At 39.9% G+C, this 6,191-nt stretch overlaps 1 protein-coding gene across 2 annotated transcripts in view; it reads right to left on the reverse strand.

Moving 5' to 3' along the window:
- Positions 1-6,191, reverse strand: part of CDKAL1 (CDKAL1 threonylcarbamoyladenosine tRNA methylthiotransferase) — an 869,422-nt gene that overhangs the window by 420,545 nt on the left and 442,686 nt on the right. The window lies entirely within an intron of this gene.

Raw genomic sequence — 6,191 nt, forward strand, 5'->3', positions numbered from 1 at the left:
AACGTGCTCACACGCATCAATTATGCATCCATATTATAGACACCAATTGTTTAAGAAATGAGATAGGAGCATGATGTTCAAGGCACCCAGCAAGCCCGAATGGGTCGAGTGTTTAGAGTAATGTAAAATAGGCGTTCTGTAATTACGCACACTTACCTTGACAAATAGAAAGGATTCTGTGATTAGAATACAGTAATTAGCTACAAAATGATTCACATGAATTTAATTATCCATCAGTCTACATGTTTCTTAATTACTTTTATCTCATTGCATCAGTAAAAATTTCCGCCAAAGGCAACTGTCAGTCATGTGTTTACAAGGATGCAGGGCTTTCCAGTGAATACTTAGCACCACAGTAAATTATTTAACAGATGAATGACTGCCTTTCTGATAAATCACACACCCATTAATGCACAATTTAGCGACAACTTATAGAGCAGGGCTGCTAACCTCCAGTCCCCCCACCAGGTCAGGTTTCCAAGATATCTGTGCTTCAGCACAGGTGGCTATCAGTCTGACTGAGCCACCTGTGCTGAAGCTGGGATAGCATGAAAACCTGGCATGTGGACTGGAGCTGAGCACTCCTGCTATAGATGACTGTAAATATATGCAGCCCTGGCTAACTGAAAACACACAGACACACACAGACACACACAGACACACACAGACACACACTTGTAACCAGTCTCTTTTGATGCAGAATTGCATGGGGACCCAAGTCCAAGGTTTCTCATGCTGGATGGTCATCTGGATAGGAAAAAATGGACACTGGCAAATCACCACTAATTGAAACTAATTTGTAATGAATTGTAATCCTTCCATATACATTCCTGAAAACGATGGCATTTTTCTTTTTGTGCCAGGGAACAGGTCATTTTTGTTTTCTTTGCATGTTTCATTTAGATAACATATTTCATTGTGAAACTATGTAATATTTTTCATTCCTGGAGTAATAAAGATGTAAACACATTTTTAAAGGTGATCTGAAAAGCTGCTATAACACTCAAATCTGATCACTGCTGTATTCTATCCTTGGTTATGTAGAACCTCCTAAAATCAGTATTTATTTTATATTCGTATATTTTAGCTACTGCTGTATGCGGATTTATAAGGCTGCTACAGCAGCAAAATAAATTAATAAATCCGTTTTGTAGTATTAGATCATACTCAATTCTCTTTTTTTTATTATTCAACTCTTAAAGCTGCAGTTCAAGCAATAGTGTATTTAAAAAAAATCAGTTCTGTACTATGAGAAAATACTTGAAGCATTTAAAAAACTATCATTTTAAAGACATTTTTAATGTATTCCAATGTAACAGGCATTTTTGTTCCTATAGCAATATAGCAACCATATATAGTCACATCCCCATCCCCTTCTGAAACAGCATCACCTTTTGAGTTCTGCCCTCTCTAGCAGTGAACCAATTGAATCTAGTGCCTGCCTGGTCACATGATATTCCTCACAGAACTTTGGTTGTCAGCGCAGCAGAAGAGGACCCAAGATGCATTTAGTGAACCCACAGCCGAATTTCATCGATTGATTACAGGATAACGGATCGACCAGCAACTTAGCTAATCACTTGTCAGTGTGTAGATTGTATTGATGCACATATTGAATGTTTTTGGTTTTTTTAATGGCAGCTTAAACTGCAGCTTTAAGGCATCCTCTGATTTCAATCGCAGGGTTTATCCTACCTCCCAAGCAGTGCAAGATCTTTGCAACACTTTCCTGTTTCTGATCATTTGTTGTCAATATTCCCAGCAGTTTGTGCGGGAAACTGTAACAATAGATAATGTTACCTTTAGTAATATAAGGATACATTCTAGCTGCTGAGTTACACTGACTGAAGCAGCCGTTATGTTAGTCACACAGGATTTTGTCACATTTATAAACAGGAGCACCAAACGATTGCCAGCTTAGGTAAGGATGTAGAATTGTACAATGTTACATGCTTTACACATGCAAAGGAGAAACAAAAACAAAAAAAGTGGAATGTTATTGCTGCTTTAAAACCTTTTCAAATGAAATCATAAAGATAGGATGTGGCACATTATTTATTATTCTATTATAACTGCAATATATAGTGGAATTTACATTGCATTCTTTTTACTAGAAAATAGAACCTGGATTGTATTCTTCATCAAATCAGGGCCCTCAAATTAACCGATATCTCAACATTGAGGAAAATGGCTGCAATTACTTAAAAAGAATGCACAAGTTATTTTAAATCTGCTTATGTAACCCACCTTCACCCAAGTTTGGGGGTCATGACTGCTTTTTGTCACGGATCAGAAAGAATTTTCATTATCGTTAAGGAAGCCACCACGATGCCCAAAGCGATATCCTTTATACCAATATAAACAAAATATACGCACAATTCTTGTACGGTATATTGCACCTTATAGGACAGCAAACCCCTGTTGTGAGACACCCTTTACAGGCTATAAGAGGCCAAGTAGTCTGAATCAAAGGGTTTTGCTCACTATAGGGCAGTGAAACGTATGGATTTTTCCCATTCCCAAAATTGGCATTGGAATGTTTCCAGCTTTTGAAATTGTATTGTATGTCTTTATTTATATTACGCCAAAAGTGTACTCAACGCTTCACAAAGAATACAGTACAGGGAATTTTAAAAATACATTAAGTGCAGCAAAAATCAGACAATGGGAAAGGAAATCCCTGCCCCGAAGAGCTTACAATCTAAGAGGTTTGAGGGGAAACTTACAGAGACAGCAGGTGAGGGAATAAGTGCTGTAGATGGGTGTTAAATGAAAGGGTTAACACGATTTACAGGGGAAGAGATGGCAGGGAGGCGTAGGTGAGATCAGGTGTGTATGTTTGGCTTCAGGCTTAGGGGAGATCCCCAGCAGCAGGAATCAATAAGTACGTCCTAGGTCAGGGGTGACCAACTCCAGTCCTCGGGGGCCACCAAAAGGTCAGGGACATCCTTAAAACCTGACCTGTTGGTGGCTCTTCAGGACTGGAGTTGGCCAATCCCATCTTATGTGAATAGGCATCGCTGCTCCTGAACCTGCAGCGTCAAATAAGTAAGAATAAGTCATCTCTCTTGAGGCCTACAGTATTTTAGCGTCTGGATCAATGTAGCACATTTTGGAAAAAAAGCAAATAACTCCTTGGGAATTTTGGGGTGCAAAATAAGTCAATTCTGTATAGTTTGCAAAGTGTCGCGAATATTTCACACCTCTATCCAGAAGGATTAACATTATTTAACATTTCATTTTTTTTAAACGTTTCGTCTCTGATTTCTCCATCTCTCCCCCCACCCTCCTGAATTCTGAGCTTACTATTCACCACCCCTCATTCCTCTCCATCTCCTGCTACTTCATCTCCTCACTATTCGAGATCTTTTTTTCATTGACCTCTGTGCTGTGACATCTAACTTGAACTTAACCTCTCTTCCCCTGAAACTGATAATCTTGTTAAATCTTACAACTCTATATTCTCCTCCTAACTATATCTACATGCCCTCTCTCAGCTTGGTCACACCCATCGGCCTAGCGGCCCATCGGCCTATGGGTCACACCCGTGGCCTAGGCTAAATTCGGGAACACTCTTCCTTTGTACTTCAACTTGCTCCTCTGAGCGTCTCTTCATGCTGAATTTCATACACTCTAAATGTCTTCTCTCCCGTTTTAACTCTACTCTCTAACAAAAACTACTACTTCTCACTTATTCATTCCTCTCACTTGTTCATACACAAATCCAAGTCACTCTTTTCTCAGTGTGACTCTCTGCTCAATATTTTCCTCCTATTTCCCTTCCTTCGGTTCTCCTCAAGACTTTACCGACTGCTTAGGGGCAATCAAAGTGCTGCGTTTTGACAGAAAATAAAGCTTTGAAGTCATTCGGTGCAGCTTCATATTGGGCCCCCGTGATCAGGATCTTTAAAAACAGGAGAGATACCAGCACCCCCTAAAGAGCAAAGTATTTCAGGAAGCAGGGGGCCACCGAAGCCAAAATTAATGGGGTTCAGCTCCGGAGACCCACTGCTTCAATCCTATGTATTTAGAAAGCAGAGCTTGGATTCCTCTTTTAAAAGGTAAACTGGATGCTATCCACAGTGACATTACTTCTGTCCCTGACTACTCGACACTGCTTCTACTGAAACCTTTCTACATCTGACTCCCACTCCTAGTAAGCGTTGGACGTTTCTCAGCTGCTCTCCTCTTTTCCCTCTACCACTCGATCCTATTCCCTCGTAGCTCAAAATATCTCTTGCTTCTACCCTAGTGTCCACTCTAACCCATACCTCCAACTCCTCCCCATCAACAAGCATGCAGTCATAACTATTCTCAATAACTGGACCCTTTTCCCTACATGCCGTATTAACTAGCGCCCTGTCACCCTCCTGCTTCTTGCCTCCAAACTACTAGAACGTCTTGTCTTCTCCCGCAGGATCAAATTACTGTATGAAATTCCCATGGCCTGATCTCTGCAATGTGGCTTTCATACAGCTCATTCAACTGTCCTATCTGAAGTAGCCAATGATGTCCATGAAGCAATATCACAAGGTCATTTTTTCTTGCCTTTCCTACTTGATGGGAAATATGGGAGAAAGTGCTATGGGGTGAAAACGACAAAAATAAAAACTATATTATATACAATAAAAAAATTTTAAAAATAATCTCAGTCGAACAGAATAAAAAGTCTGAATATATATAAATGAAGAATGCACCTAAACAAAAAAAAAAAGGAAATAACGTGAAAATAAACGCTGTGCTAATGTCCAAATAGGTGCAACATGTGACTCCTCCCTTTCTCTCCATTCACGCTCAACTGTTCTCATCAAGTGTCTCGTTATCTTCAAGACGCGTCTGTGCCTCCCTACACATAAGCTTTTGATCACACCCTGTGCCCCTGCTCGTCTCCTGTGCTCTGCACAGAACGGTTTCCTTTCCACCCCTTCTACCTCCACTGCTCGCTCTCACCTTAAACCTTTCTCTGTCGCTGATCATTACCCGTGGGGACACACCCTGTGCACGCCAAGCACCTTCCCTCCCCACGTTTAAGTTAAACCTAAAAACATACCTTCACAATTTAGCATTTCAATAGGATGGACCATGGTCAACCCTAATGTAACACTTTGCACCTATTATGGTCAACTCCTATGCCTGCGGTCTCCAAGTCTTCTAAAAAAACCACTTATGTTATAAACTCTCCAGGCCAGGGATTTCCTTTCCTATTGTCTGTTTATGTTTTCTATTATAATTTCTTGTAAAGCGCCACGTACCGTTTTAATTTTTTATATCTAGAGACGGACACATTCATTTTTAACATCAGTGTTCTCAAACTTCAAGGAGTCCGATTTAAGTCAGAATATTGCCATTAAAATACCATTGTTGAACCACACCCTCCTCCAATTTAATCACGATATTACTCATTTGGGGTCTTTTGACATCATATATAGCACTAGATAGTTGCAAATGCTGGAGGAAATGGTGATAAATTTTTTCTCCAATGCAATATTTTATAGGTCGCCAGTAATGAACAGAGGTAAATATACATGCGCACGTGTGTCTGACCTATCATGCTTCACTTTGTAGTGAAACAGCTTGCAGGGCGAGAGTAAATATTAGCAGAATATTCCTATAGGTGGGGTGTGAATTCTCATCTTTTACATACAAACACATAATGCAGATAATCACTCTTAATACACAATGGTTCCCTCGGCTAGATGATGTTCCCCCCAAAGTTTGACTTTCCATACAGAATTACGAAGGGTTGGGGGGGGGGGGGGGGGAGGTTAATGTTCAATAGTTGTACACCTTTTGAATTATTAATAAGCAATACATCTGGACATTTTTCCTTTTTCCCATTCTGGAATGCGTCTTGCAAATAATTTTCAAATGGGAGGTGCTGAAACATGAAGATCTGGGAATGGGCGGCATCCCTGATTCCTTTGGTTATTGCCACAAAGTCGATCGAAAGGATCCAAAGTACCCTAAATATTGCACTCAATACATAATGTGATGATAATTATGACAGTAATAGACCTCCAGATAATGTCTGATTGATTGGCAATCATAATAGATCTATTATGATTGCCAATCAGACATTATCTGAAGGGATATTACTGTCCTAATTATCACCACAGTATGTATTGAGTGCAATAATTGGGGTACTTTGGATCGACTTTGTGCAAATTAGTTATTACTCCTTATGCACCTTA

This window comes from Ascaphus truei, chromosome 2 (genome assembly GCF_040206685.1).
Source record: "Ascaphus truei isolate aAscTru1 chromosome 2, aAscTru1.hap1, whole genome shotgun sequence".
NCBI classification, from domain to species: Eukaryota; Metazoa; Chordata; class Amphibia; order Anura; family Ascaphidae; genus Ascaphus; species Ascaphus truei.